Source organism: Cucumis sativus, unplaced genomic scaffold (genome assembly GCF_000004075.3).
Source record: "Cucumis sativus cultivar 9930 unplaced genomic scaffold, Cucumber_9930_V3 scaffold75, whole genome shotgun sequence".
Lineage (NCBI taxonomy): Eukaryota > Viridiplantae > Streptophyta > Magnoliopsida > Cucurbitales > Cucurbitaceae > Cucumis > Cucumis sativus.
The window spans coordinates 43963-58239 of record NW_022279566.1 but is presented as its reverse complement, the minus strand read 5'-3'; the positions used below and the strand labels follow the sequence as shown (position 1 = coordinate 58239).

At 33.7% G+C, this 14277-nt stretch overlaps 1 long non-coding RNA gene across 2 annotated transcripts; it reads right to left on the bottom strand.

Moving 5' to 3' along the window:
• Positions 1–1104: 1104 nt before the first annotated feature.
• LOC116406214 lies at positions 1105–3211 on the bottom strand. Of its 2 annotated transcripts, XR_004219252.1 has the most exons (4): positions 2614–3211; positions 2394–2459; positions 2264–2312; positions 1105–1345 (listed from the first exon to the last, which is right to left on the bottom strand). It is a non-coding gene; the product is annotated as an uncharacterized LOC116406214 (long non-coding RNA). The 2 variants fall into 2 exon arrangements; XR_004219251.1 differs by lacking the exon at positions 2614–3211 and having other exon boundaries at positions 2264–2607.
• Positions 3212–14277: the final 11066 nt, after the last annotated feature.

The following is a 14277-nucleotide window of genomic DNA, read 5'->3' as shown; positions in this document are numbered from 1 at the left end:
AAATTCAATTAAGGTTATTTTAATACAAAATCTATCGTTGAGACTCTCAAATTCCGAAAAATAATAATTTTGTTATTTTGAAATTCAATTTTGTTATTTTGAAATTCAAATTCGATTAGGTTATTTTGAAATTAGTATGATTGAATAAAGTTATTAATATCTTGAATTAATTAGTTGAGTCTCGAGATATTAAGAAAAATATTATAATATGAGTTGATGTATCTATTTCAAATAAAAGATAATTAAAAGCTGATAAATGCATAACATAAATTAATTACAATGGAGAAACGAAATAATTACAGTTGAAGAATGTTGATATTTTGGTATTTTATAAAATACCATGCACGTGCAAAAAATGCTAGTTGCTAAAATTCAAAGGAAAAAGTAGTTTTGTCATTTTTTAAAATGACCCCTAAAAACGTTGTTATGTCTCTTATGACAAAGAGTGTAGATCTACTGATCCATATTCGATTTGTTTTTTGTTCGTAAAATTGGATAAGACCGCATTATATTGAAATAATTACACGAATGACACTTTTAAGCCAATATTGATAGAAATTATAATTTAATCAATGTTATTAAGTCAAATGAACATGGTTTAGAACTCTTTCTAAACATAATTAATGTATTTGTTTTTTAACTTTAATTAATTTACACATCTTTGTGTATGTGTGCATATGTGCACGTGCGTGTGTGGATGGGTGTATGTGCGTGCGTGTGCGTGTGTGCTTGTGTGCGAACAAGTTTATATTTGTTAATGTAAAATTTCTTCCAATTTTAAAATAATAATTCAATTATCTTGATATTCAAGTCATTAATGTATTTTGAGATAAAGATAGTGTACAAGTTGATATTTTTTAATTTTGAAATTCAATTAAAGTTATTTTGATACAAAATCTATCGTTGAGATTCTCAAATTTCGAAAAATAATAATTTTGTTATTTTGAAATTGATATTTAGTTAGGTTATTTTGAAATTAGTAAGATTGAATAAAATTAAAATTAAGATTGAATAAAAATAATAATGAAATTATTTTCCAAGTAAGTCGAAGTCATTAATTTCAAATAAAGTCCTGAGTTTACACAAAATCTCAATTTCAAATAATTTCAAAGTCTCAAAGAAAACAAAAAATTTATATCTGGGCCCTGTTTAAAATAGCCAACACTTTCAGGAAAGGTTTACTAATTCGTGAATACAGTTCAACTATAAAATTTTCTAAACAATCTCAAGTACTAAAACAAAACACGGGAAACAAAACATTAAGCGGAAGCAAATTAAAATATCCCCTATGGCAATCACGCTTCCTTCCTGCCCCTCGCCGGTTTGCCGCCTTTATTACCTTTGCCTGAAAATTAAACATAAGGAGGGTGAGTATAAAAATATCCAGTAAGAGACCCTCTACTGGTCCCGTTAGGGGAAAATAAATTGTTAACATTCTATTGGGACACCCTGTACAGTCGCATCCCGTAGGATGCACATTTCAGTCTAACGCCCCGAGGGACGTACATTTCAGTCTAGTGTTCTGCAGAAACACATATCAGTGTAATGCGACACCCTGTACAGTCGCATCCCGTAGGATGCACATTTCAGTCTAACGCCCCGAGGGACGTACATTTCAGTCTAGTGTTCTGCAGAAACACATATCAGTGTAATGCTCTCGAAGGATGTAGAATAATTGGTGATCCCGTGGGACACCTACAAGGCACACATCCCAATAAAAGCTAACAATTTTTCCCCTCAGTCCATTCTAAACTTTTTAACAGTCATTCACGATTCAGTTAAATATTCCTATTTCATAAACTCTTCACTTGGTACCTAACAGTCATCTTATTTGAATTTAGCTCAAGGCCAGTCAGAAGCACGTCAGTACATCAGTGAACAACTAAACAATCATAACATCCACTTTAGTCTACAAGGACACAACCACGACCTTTCCTCAATTCACAGAAACACAATCATAACCATGTATCATATATTCAGTCACGCGACAATCTACCGGTTCCACCCTACATTTAATCAAGAAACATCTATTAACTTTCAGTCATTCAACATCCATATGTGTAAAAATACATATCCAGTCAGTCACATCCAGTCAGTCACAGCATGCACTCAATACCAAGTCCACATCATTCCATACATAAATATATATCTGCCTTTCCCAATTAAACACAATATACACTAAATTCCAATTTAACCATACATTCCAATTTAACCATACAACATAACTCAAAATTGTAGGTGAGTCCAGTAGAAAATCCCTTACCTCAAGGTTGCTCAATTTCTCGAACAACTAAATCCCACGAAATACACACCTAACCATAAGGATAAAGTAGCTCAATTATTTCCGCAAAACATCTCCCACCTAACTTCCTCAAGGTAAAAATTCAGCTTACCAAGGTATTGACGAACCGAACTCAAAATTCACAAATTGGTTGTGAATTCAAGTGACCCAATGATACCTTCAACACCAAAAAAAAAATAACTTATCAATTAGCCAATTAACCCAACCGTAACATTTGAACACTTTAAACTAAACACAACCCATACTTAATTTTGTTATCAACAAAACAATGTCGACTTCACAGCAGAAAATAAAGGCAGAAATTGTCAAACCTAAAAGAAAGATCGTGTAACAAAGCGGAGTGCAAGCCGACTTGGACAAACGGCGCGCGGCTCACGGGTAGTTTCTGTAGGAAGCGAACAGCTCGACTGTAGGACTATGCGCGCGAAGGAGTCGCAGCTCAGTTGTGCAACCCGGATGGACAACGACTTCAGGTGAACGGTACAGCGGCGATGGAACGAGGAGAAGTGATTTGGGCGTGATGGTGGTTGGCGGAGAGCGAAACAGAGTGATTCGTGATGGAGAGACGGCGTGCGGCTGGACTTGGCTTAGACGGAGACAGAGGTTGCGCGGCGGGGCTGGGCAGAGGGTCACACGGCGCTGGGCGGAGGGTCACGTGGCGCTGGGCAGAGGGTCACACGGCGCTAGGCAGAAAATAGAGGAGAAAGGAGAGGGAAGACAGTCGGCGGTTACAGGCGGATGGGCGCGGCGGTTTTGGGTTCGACGGACGAAAGGAAAGAGATGACCGGCGGCTGCGGCAAACAGAAGAAGAAAAAGGAAAGGGGTGGGCGGCTGCTAGGGTACCGGAAGGAGAAGAAGAAAAAGATAGAGGACGCAATGGAGGAAGAAGGAAGGGAAATTTTTTTTTTCTTTTCTTTTATTTAATTTTCCTTTTCCTTTTATTTAATATAATAATTAATAAACTTATAAAATAAATAATATATATATAATTATATTATCACATTTTCAAATCTTCTTTCTCCCCCTTCAACATATTTTCTTCAAAAAAAAAATAAATAAATCTTGAACAAATCGAAAATTTTTTTAAAAATAAATTACCTTCGAGTTTGGGGCGTTACAGTTATTAAAATGTTGAATCAATTAGTTGAGTCCCGAGATTTTAAGAGAAAAGTTATGATATGAGTTGATGTATCTATTTCAAGTAAAAATTAATTAAAAGTTGATAAATATATAACATAAATTAATTACAACGTAAAAACAAAATAGTTATAGTTGGAGAAGGTGAATATTTTGGTATTTTATAAAATACCATGCACGTGCAAAAAATGTTGTTTGCTAAAATTGAAAAGAAGAAGTAGTTTTGACATTTTTCAAATTGACCCCTAAAAACGTTGGATTTTTGTGTATTCCCTTGGGCTTTCTTGTTCAATATTTAGTCAAATTGCAGTATACATAAAATTTGTGTTTGTTACATCACAAGATTTCATTCACTATTTGTGTTTGCATTATTTTATATTTTATACAGGAGACTCCGTTTAAGTGTTGAGCTAGTAATGGGAGGGACTACCGTTGACCCCAAAATTACAAGGTTTCATGTTGCTTACTGGATCATTAATGATTCGTCTCTATCTTTGGCTCGTCTATTTATATCTACCTGAGATATAAACATTAAAAAAAAAAAAAAAAACCTTACCAATAAAATTCTTGACTTTTCATGTTATTCTAAATGCAACACGTTCTCAGCCCAATAAGTCAAACAACTCTTCATTGTAAAAGTAGCTTTACTTCTTTCATCAAACCACTTTTGCAATACATCTCTAATTGAACTAAGCATGGTAGCTACAAGTAGTTCTCTAAGAAGAAGAAGACCTTCTAAAAAAATCAACAGTTACATGAGCAACTAATGGATGTATATTAGTTGCATCTTTAGCAAAAGATAAATACCAAGCCACATCATTGTCTTTCTTTACTGGCACCACAGTTAGACCTTGCTTTTACCAAAATCAAGTAAAACAGATAATTCTACTTATCCATCCAATTGAATCTGTTCACATATTAAATCAACTAGAGAATTAAAGCTGACTCGGACATCTACCAAAATTTCAGCAACTAAGTAATTCTCATAAATATTACATCCATTCCATTGACCTCCATAAAAAACAACAATAGGAAAAGACATTATAATCTGTAAAAAATAAAAATAAATAAAATTAAGTATTTAATTGTGATAGAAAGAAATAGATAGACATAGATATACATTTATTACTGAATAAAAGAATAAAATGTACAAAATGATAATACTAAACACAATGCAAGAATAAGTAAACGATCGTGCAATGAAATAATATACATTAAACGATCCTATTAACTGTGATAAACGACCATTTAACAACGGTAAATGATAATATTGATTAAAATAAATTATCGTGTTGACATGGGTACACGATCATATGATATTGGTGATCGTATTGAATAGTGTAAACAATCGTCTTGTTATCGGTACACGATCGTGTTAATATTTGTAAGTGATTCTATTGATAGTGGTAACTGATCGTGTAATTCCATGTAAACTATCGTAAAAAATTTTAAACTATCGATCTTTATAATGAAGTACATAATTCTTACATTAATACTTAAAATTTGTTGTAACGACCTAACTTTTCTAACTAAGTTGAAGTCATTAATTTTGACAAAGAGACCTTGATTGACACAAAATATAGTAAAATTCACTTGAAATCATACGATCAAAGAAAACAAACTTAAGTTCGGGTCCTATTTCAAATAACCAAAACTTTAAAAGTACTATTTACAAAACAACAGTTCGTAAACTCAGTTCCATCACAAAATTTTTAAACAACCTCATGTACAAAGGAAAAACAAGAAACATAAAGCGGAAGCATTTGAAGGACATTCCCTTATGGCAATCACGTCTCCTTCTTGTCCCTCGTCGGTCTACCTCCTTTGTTACCTTTGCCTGAAATAGTTAAACATGAAAGGATGAGTATAAACATACCCAATAAGAGACTCGCTATTGGTCCCGTTAGGGGAAAAAGAAACTGTTAACTTCCTATTGGGGTACCCTGCATAGTCACAGTCTTGTGATCCCGTAGGATACACATAATTAGTTTAACGCCTCAAAGGACGCATAAATCAGTCTAGTGTTCCGCAGAAACACATATCAGTCTAATGCTCCCGAAGGATGCACATATCAGGTGGTGATCCCGTAGGACACCTGCAAGGTAACTACCCAATAGAAATCTAACAATTTTCCCCTCAATCCATTCTAAACATCTTAACACTCATTCATAGTACAGTCCAGCTACTTCAACATATAATCCTTTCACTTAACACCCTAATAGTCAACCTATCTCACTTTAGCCAAATGTCCGCTAGTAACATATCAATACATCAGTCAATCAAACTATATAGTCATAACACCCCTTAATTCACCAGTACATAGCCATACTTTAGTATAACATACACCCAATCTAAACGACAATCACAAGTTCACATCCACATTCCATACAAACACAATCTACAATTGTCGTCCTATCTACATCCATACATACATACATACATACATATATATATATATATATATATATATATATATATATATATATCCCAGACAATCACAATATGCATTCAACATCAAGTCTACATCAATCCATGTATATATATATTTTTTCAGTCATTCACAGTATACATTCAACACCAAGTCTACATCCATACGTGTATATATCGTTTCGACATCTTTACTCAATCGAGGTAACTATACAGACAGCACAATTCAAAACTATAGGTGAGTCTAGTAGTAGAGAATCCCTTACCTTATCACCTTACTTAAGCTTCTTTTTCAAACTAAAGTGCAACGAACCGACCTAAACATAATTGAAGAGAAATCAATCACTTCCACAAACAATTTAATCCATTCAATTCACTCTATATGTAAATTCCATAACTTACCCAAATTGTGGAGAATCAAATTCTAACGGAGACGGATCGGTGCAACAAATAACCGAACAATTCAGATCTAAACATACATGGCGTGACGAACCGGAGTGACTCGGGCTAACGGTGATGCGACGATAGGACAAAATTTGCTTGACGTTCGGTGTAGGTGGAAGACGGTGGTGAAGTTGATTGGAGAAGGAAAAGAGAAGGAAGAAAAGAGATGGGTGTGGCCGTAGGTTGAAGAGGATGAGAAAGGAAGAAGATGAATAGGAAAAGAGAAAAAATAAGATTAAATATTATAAATATATATATATGAAATACAAAAATAAAAGTAGAATAACGATGAAATTTTGAAAAATGAAAATTTGATAAAGTAAAATTTGAAAATAAAGATTTGATACAAATCCAATATTTGGAGAAAAAAAAGTGTGTTAAGATAATGTAGGAGAAAATCAATATTTATGCTAAAATTTTGCATATTTCAAAATTAGTTACAGTTTAACTAAAAAGCAGGCGAGGAGATTTTAGGGTTAATGAAAATTCAAAACACGTGAAATGCTCATGTTTGCTATTCTTCTAATAAAATTTTGCTATTTTCTCAAATGAGTGTAATCCAACAAAATGAAGTTGTATGTGTGTGAACAAAAATGAGGTAAATAGCTTTGATGATGATGGCAAATGGGTAAAGAAAATCTTATCTTATTCTTCACTTTTCATTTAATTGACAAAAAGTAACCAACCATATGAAGGGAAAAACAAAATGCTCTCTCAGTTACTTTACTCATTTCTTTGTTCTTTGTGTGGGAGATATTTGAAATGGAGATGAAGATCAAAATGAAAGAGAATTATGCATACACTGTGAGAAGCACACAGAAAAATTGAAAATAAATTGAAAAGAAGAGAGATAAGTCTGAGGGAGAAATATTCATTTCCTTTTCAAAGTGAATTGCAAAGAAATTTTCTCAATTTGAAAAGAAAGGAGAAATATACAAAGTCAGCCACCGCTTCTTCTCCCTTCAGTTTGCAGTTTTCGTCTCCCTCTCTTCTATTATTAAAATAAATAAATAAAATATCACAACCCGACTTAACACAAACTATTTACTCCAACTTTTTAAACTACAAATTTAATTTCTCAACTTTTAAACTATTTTAAACTTACAAATCTACTTTATTCATTTCTTCATATTTATATCTAACAAATTTATAGACACTTAAAACATAAAATTGAAAGACCTATTAAACAATTGAAAGGTTTAAGAGGTAACTAAACAAACTTTAAAAGTTCTAAGGGAAAGAATCTTTTGTTTAACTATTACAGTAATTAATTTTGAAAATATGTTATTTTAGAAAAACTACAAGTGTTTGACAACTCTTTAAAGCTATTGAAATACTCTCAAATTGTATTTTAAGCAATTTTAATAAAAAGAAAGTCTACATAAAAAAAATTACCCTTTTTAAAGGAACATTTTTTCTCTAATCACTCCAATGGAACTCAAACACGTACTTCAAGTTAATTCTGGTATCCAAGAATCAGTCTCATCTAACATAAACAAGAACATTCAACTTGATAAAACTTCATTACCTCATTTTTACAATTCCCAAAGTTACTAAATGAAGGACCATTTCTAAAACATACTTACATCCAACTTTCTCCATGAATAAACTTATCGTCTTTTATGTACTGATGAATATAGAGATGGAGTGATCAGAGTTTGTTTATGTACCAAATTAGAGTGAGTTGAGAAAAGAGTGGATACACAAGGACGAAATGGCTGGTTGCTGCTTGTTCAAAACTGAAAGTTAGGGTGACCTTGTTTCTCATAGGGACTCAGCAAATTGAGGGGCCTCCAAGTCTACTTCTTGTCTCATTATACATGCCATTAGCCATTCAACGTTGAAAGTCCATATCCCTTTTTCTACGGCCACCAAGGCTTCCTCCACGTCTTCCTCACAAGCCACAAAGATCGTCTACCATACGTTGTTTACTTTATCTAGCTCATGAATCACCTAAATTTTCAAGCATAATGAATTTGCCAAATGAGAGAAAAAATTATGTATATACTACAAGGAAATTGCAAGAATTCACCCTATCATAATTAGAAACAATAAAATGTTGCGACCAGAAAACAATCTAATCATAATTAGAAACATGGATGTATGTATTTGTACACCAAATCACAAAAAATAACTCCAGATTTCGATCTAGAGACAATTAAAAACTTGAACAAATTTGATAATTAAAGAAACACGGAGATGGCCATATGACCCTTGTGCATAGACTTTTTACATTACATGCTCAATTCCTAGGATCAAAACAAACATAAATATTAGAGACTTAAGAAGCACATACACTCAAGTTTGGCTAGTGTATCAATAAACAATATGTATGGAACACTCGGAGAACACGTGTTGAACACTAGTTAGTACAGTAGATGTGTTAGACAACAAGTATTCCAATGCAATAAAGGTCAAGATTGGTCACACACACATATTAAACTCTTGGCTTTGAATAAGTTTTGAGTGAAGGACAAGCTTATTTTTAAGCATATAAATACATAAACTTATTGACTTTGAATTTCTATATAAATATGATACATACTTTTAAATTATATATATTAAAACTGTGTTCTAGCACTATCCTATATTTTTTAGAAAAAAATGACACGTCACCATGTCTATGATTTATTGACCCATGTCTAGAATTCGTATACGTGCTTGTTGTTGGAATTTTTGTCCTAAAACTCGTAGTTTGTAATCATATTCTCTTCAATAAAGTTGTTATTGAGAAATTAAATATTATAATCTTAAATCCAATAAATCAAGTTCCAAGGCTATTTTTGAATAAACTTGAACTTTATGTGTAAACATAAACGTGGATCAAGTTCGAGTATATAGCCTAAATAGTCTATAGTATATGAAATAAAGGTTGGGCGCCTTATTTAGAGAAACTATGGATGCGGCCCACTTTGTAGTACAAACGAGGTGATCCTAATCGTTCATGTAGAGACATGAAAGTGGGGGCATCCTATGTAAAGTGTTTACATAAGACTGAACCATGAATTAGTCTTTTTTACGTTATAACACCGTTTACTGTTTAAAACTGACTATCTCAATTATTGATGACCTAGGTAACTTAGCCTTAATCCTGAGTTAACTATGAACTCCTGTTCACACGAGATTATCCTTAGATCTGCATAGGTGAGGGCAGCTCATCAGCGTTGGCCCAATAAGCCTCCCATTTCAAGGGTAAGATCGAGTGGATAGCTGGCGAACATAGGGTACAAGATGGAATTCACTCCTACCCGCTTTAGGGTTAGTAGATAGGTTGTTCTCTTAAGCACTGAATCCAAGTCTTGAACAAGGGGCCCCACCCTCTCATTGGCCCGAGAGGGATTAAGTTTATAGGTTGAACCTTAAACCAATTGTTCAATAGTGGATTAGTGGGACTTAAGGAGCAAGATGTAATCTTGGGGTAAAACGGTATTTTGACCCAGCCAAGGTTACGAGCAACCTGTGAAGGATTAACTTACTGATTATGGTTTTATCAAATGGACACAAATATATCTATAGTGAGGGGAGTGCAACTACGGGACTTTAGTGGAATGACCCGTTAGTTAACGAATGTTTGATTAACTCGGTTTAAAAGAGTTTAGCTAGTTAATCTTGAATCGTTGGAGCCCATGATCTATAGGTCCATTAGGTTCCTCTGCTAGCTCATATGGATTAAACTTAGAACAGTGTGATGAAATAAGTCGAATTGTTCGAATTGGGAGAAGAAAGAGAAACCGACATATAGTGATATAGTCGTCGGTCTTCTAATTAGAAAAGAGCTTTATGTTTTTCATACTATAAGTATGAATGCGGATTCATACTAAGAAGCTCGGAATTGATGGAATTGGTCAAAAATTGTAAAAAGTCAAAATGTTGACTTTTGACTTTGAAAAGTCAAACTTTGACCGGCCTTATATTCAAATGTGATTTGAATTTTGGAAAAATGAATGCGGATTCATGCTCGGGAGGTTGGAATTAGTCAAGACGGACAAAATGGTAAAAAGTCAAAATATTGACTTTTGACTTTTGACTAGAAATATCTTTGAATAGATTTACCATTTTACCCTTGGACTAAGTTAGTGGGAAAATCCAACATTTTGTTGGATAATCCCACTAACTCTTAGTGGGATATGTGGCTATATGAGATATAGACACCCTAGCCCACTAAGTTCCACTAATTGTTAGTGGAACATTAGGTGTTGAGATTTGGCAAATGAATTGCATGCATTTTTGCATGTAATTAGGTTATAAATAGAGGTGTTTTCAAATGTTGAAGGACTTTTGCCTCTTTTATCATTTTCATCATCTCAACAAAAGAAAAAAAAGAACCTTCCAATCCATTTTATCTCCATTACTTTCTACACCAAAATTGGGTCCCACAACCCGGTTCTTTGTCTAGAGGATAGCAGTTGAGTACTAGTGGTGGTCTCGGTTAGAATTGGTAAGAAGATATCAAACCTTTTGAAAGCTTCAAAGGTAATATTTCTTAAAACCCTAATTTGATTAGTTTATGGTTACATGTTAATTGTGGCAATTAGGGTAGAAATTCGATTCTTTTTCCGCTGTGCATGACTTAGTTCTATCATGTGGTATCAGAGCATGCTTCATTTTTACCCAATTGCATGTGGTGGGTTCATATTTATTAGATAAATTTTGGTTTGAACTAAAATGGATATATTATGATTTTGGCTCTAGATTAAGTGTTTTTGTTTTAATTATTGTAATTAGCCTTATTAATGGCTTATTTTTATTGTTGCAAAGTGTTTGTAATTTTTGTTTAAAAAAAGTCATTAGAGTTGAAGTTAGGCTGTAATTGGTTCAACCGGGTGAAAGAATTGAAAAAAAAAAAAGAAAGAAGGTCACAGACCCGAAAACCCGCTTGACCCGCCGCGACCCGCGCGCGCTCCTGCGCCGCCTGCGCCCCTGCGCTGCGCCCCGACCCGTGTGCCCTGGGCTGTTTGGTTAATTGGGCCGGTTCAAGCCAATAAATTTGGTTTTTGGGCCGGTTCAAGCGGTTTCGGTTGGTTTTTCAGCCGGTTCGAAGTTTTTGGGAGTGGTTCTGTACTACACCAAATTAATTATGTAATAATTTAGTACTTAGCTTAATTTAGGAGCCAAAAATCAGTCCATTTTAGGGTGTTTTTTTTTTTTATTTATGCATGTGATGTATGATTAAATTACTTTAAATTTGTATGTGCATTTTGAATGTCATATAGATTTAAAATCCCACCATAGGTTAACATGTTCATGCATTAAAATGTATGATATAAAGGTTATATTGTATTGTATGCATGTTAATTGATTAATATGGAAATTAATTAATATGATTAATTAATTATTTAATTAATTAAGTTATTCTTGATTAAATATGATTTAATCAAATTAATTAATTATTGTTTGATTTAATTTAATTAAATATGATTTAATTAAAGTTAAATAAATTAAAATCCATATTAATTGATTGTTTTTATAAATATATTGATTATGTAAAAGTTTTTTTATAAGTGTTATAAAATAAATTAGACTTTTAAAATCAATAACAAAGATTAAATGCATGCTCACTTAGGTTAAACATATCTTCCATTTTTCATAGAAATAGGTCGATATCTTGTAAAACTGGTTACAAAAGGCTCACCTGGTTCAATCTTGTCAACAAGTCAGATAAGATGACTAAGGTTGGAGGTTCTTAAGTTGACGGTTTACGGAACACCTCCTACCTGGAGATCGTAATCAGTTCTTGAGCCTAGTTAACCTAGTTTTATGAGCATTCGTGAGAGGTGTGAGGTAATAAAAATGGTTTTTCACCTAGACATCATAGGTTAAAATCCTGTATAATGGTTATACTTGGATGTTTTATCTAGACTTAAGATTTGTTTAAGTTAGCCTAAATATAAATCTTGAAGCTTGGATTACCCTATTTTTTTCTTTAGAAGAACACTTCAACTAGAGAAAAATAATGTATTTTAGCTCTAGTGTCCCTAAGAGTTCACACCGTGAGGTCCATGCAGGGCTTTGTGCCGTGCATAGGAGCGGTCCCTTCGGAGAGTGTTTGCATGGATCAAAATCAAGGTGAATAGGGGAAGTAGTTCATAGTAAGTGGGTGAGGGATTTGTGGCAGCACATCCCACGGTCTCTTCCATTAGGTCGCACCGTGAGATTTCTATAATATGCCTGCTTGTCTGCCCTGGAGCGACGTTCCCTTCGGAGGGTTGTATTATAGGATTCGGAACACCGCGAACTCCAAAACTGGATAGGATTTCTTAGATTAGTTTTCATAAATGATTCTAATCTATGAAATCTGAAAATGGTGGGTAACACTTACAAGAATTACTAAGTTGTTAGTATATTCTCTGACTAAAGTAGCGATAACTAAGTGCTATAAAGAATAAAGAGTTATTCTAGAGATAGCATCTAGTCAAGATTGTCTTGGTTCAAAGGAGGAATAATCAACTACCCTTCGGAGAAGGTTGTTCTAAACCTTTGAAATATTGTTGCAAAATACAAATAATGAAAGGGTACATTATTAGTAAATTGCTAAATTAGATTGGATATTTTTTATGATTATAGTTTTTTCCTAAAAAGAATATGTTTGTTTTTCAGCATGAATAGCTCAATAGTTCAACTTTTAGCTTCCGAAAAACTTAATGGCGATAATTATGCGGCTTGGAAATCAAATCTTAACACAATACTAGTGGTTGACGATTTAAGATTTGTCTTAACTGAGGAATGTCCTCAAAACCCTGCCTCTAATGCTAACCGAACTAGTCGGGATGCATATGATCGATGGATAAAAGCTAATGAAAAAGCCCGTGTCTACATTCTTGCCAGCATGTCTGATGTATTGGCAAAGAAACATGAATCCTTAGCCACGGCTAAAGAGATTATGGATTCATTAAGGGGAATGTTTGGGCAACCAGAATGGTCCTTAAGACACGAGGCAGTCAAATACATTTACACTAAGCGTATGAAGGAAGGGACCTCTATTAGAGAACATGTTCTGGACATGATGATGCACTTCAACATCGCTGAAGTGAATGGTGGTCCCATCGAAGAGGTTAATCAAGTTAGTTTTATCTTAGAGTCTCTTCCGAAGAGCTTCATTCCATTCCAAACGAATGCGTCTTTAAACAAGATAGAATTTAACCTAACAACCCTTCTGAATGAACTCCAGCGATTCCAAAACCTTACTATGGGTAAAGGAAAACAAGTGGAAGCAAATGTTGCTACCACAAAAAGAAAATTTACAAGAGGATCGTCCTCTAAAACCAAAGCTGGACCCTCAAAACCTAATGCTCAAATAAAAAAGAAGGGAAAGGGAAAGACTCCCAAACAGAACAAGGGTAAGAAAGGTGTAGAAAAAGATAAGTGTTACCATTGTGGCTAAAACGGGCACTGGTTAAGAAACTGCCCAAAATACCTTGCAGAAAAAAAGGCAGAGAAGGAAACACAAGGTAAATATGATTTACTAGTTGTAGAAACATGTTTAGTGGAATATGAAAATTGTACCTGGATACTAGATTCAGGAGCCACTAACCATATTTGCTTCTCATTTCAGGAAAATAGTTCTTGGAAAAAGCTTTCAGAAGGCGAGATCACTCTCAAGGTTGGAACAGGAGAGATGGTCTCAGCTAGAGTAGTGGGAGATTTAAAGTTGTTTTTTAAAGATAGATATGTCATACTTAAGAATGTCTTATATGTACCTCAAATGAGAAGAAATTTAATATCTATCTCTTGTATTTTGGAACAAATGTATAGAGTATCTTTTGAAATTAATGAAGCGTTCGTTTTCTAGAAAGGTATTCTAGTTTGTACTGCCATACTTGAAGACAACTTATATAAGTTAAGACCAACCAGAGCAAATTTTGTCTTAAATACTGAAATATTCAAAACAGCTGAAACTCATAATAAAAGACAAAAAGTTTCTTCTAATGCCTATTTATGGCACTTAAGACTTGGTCACATAAATCTCA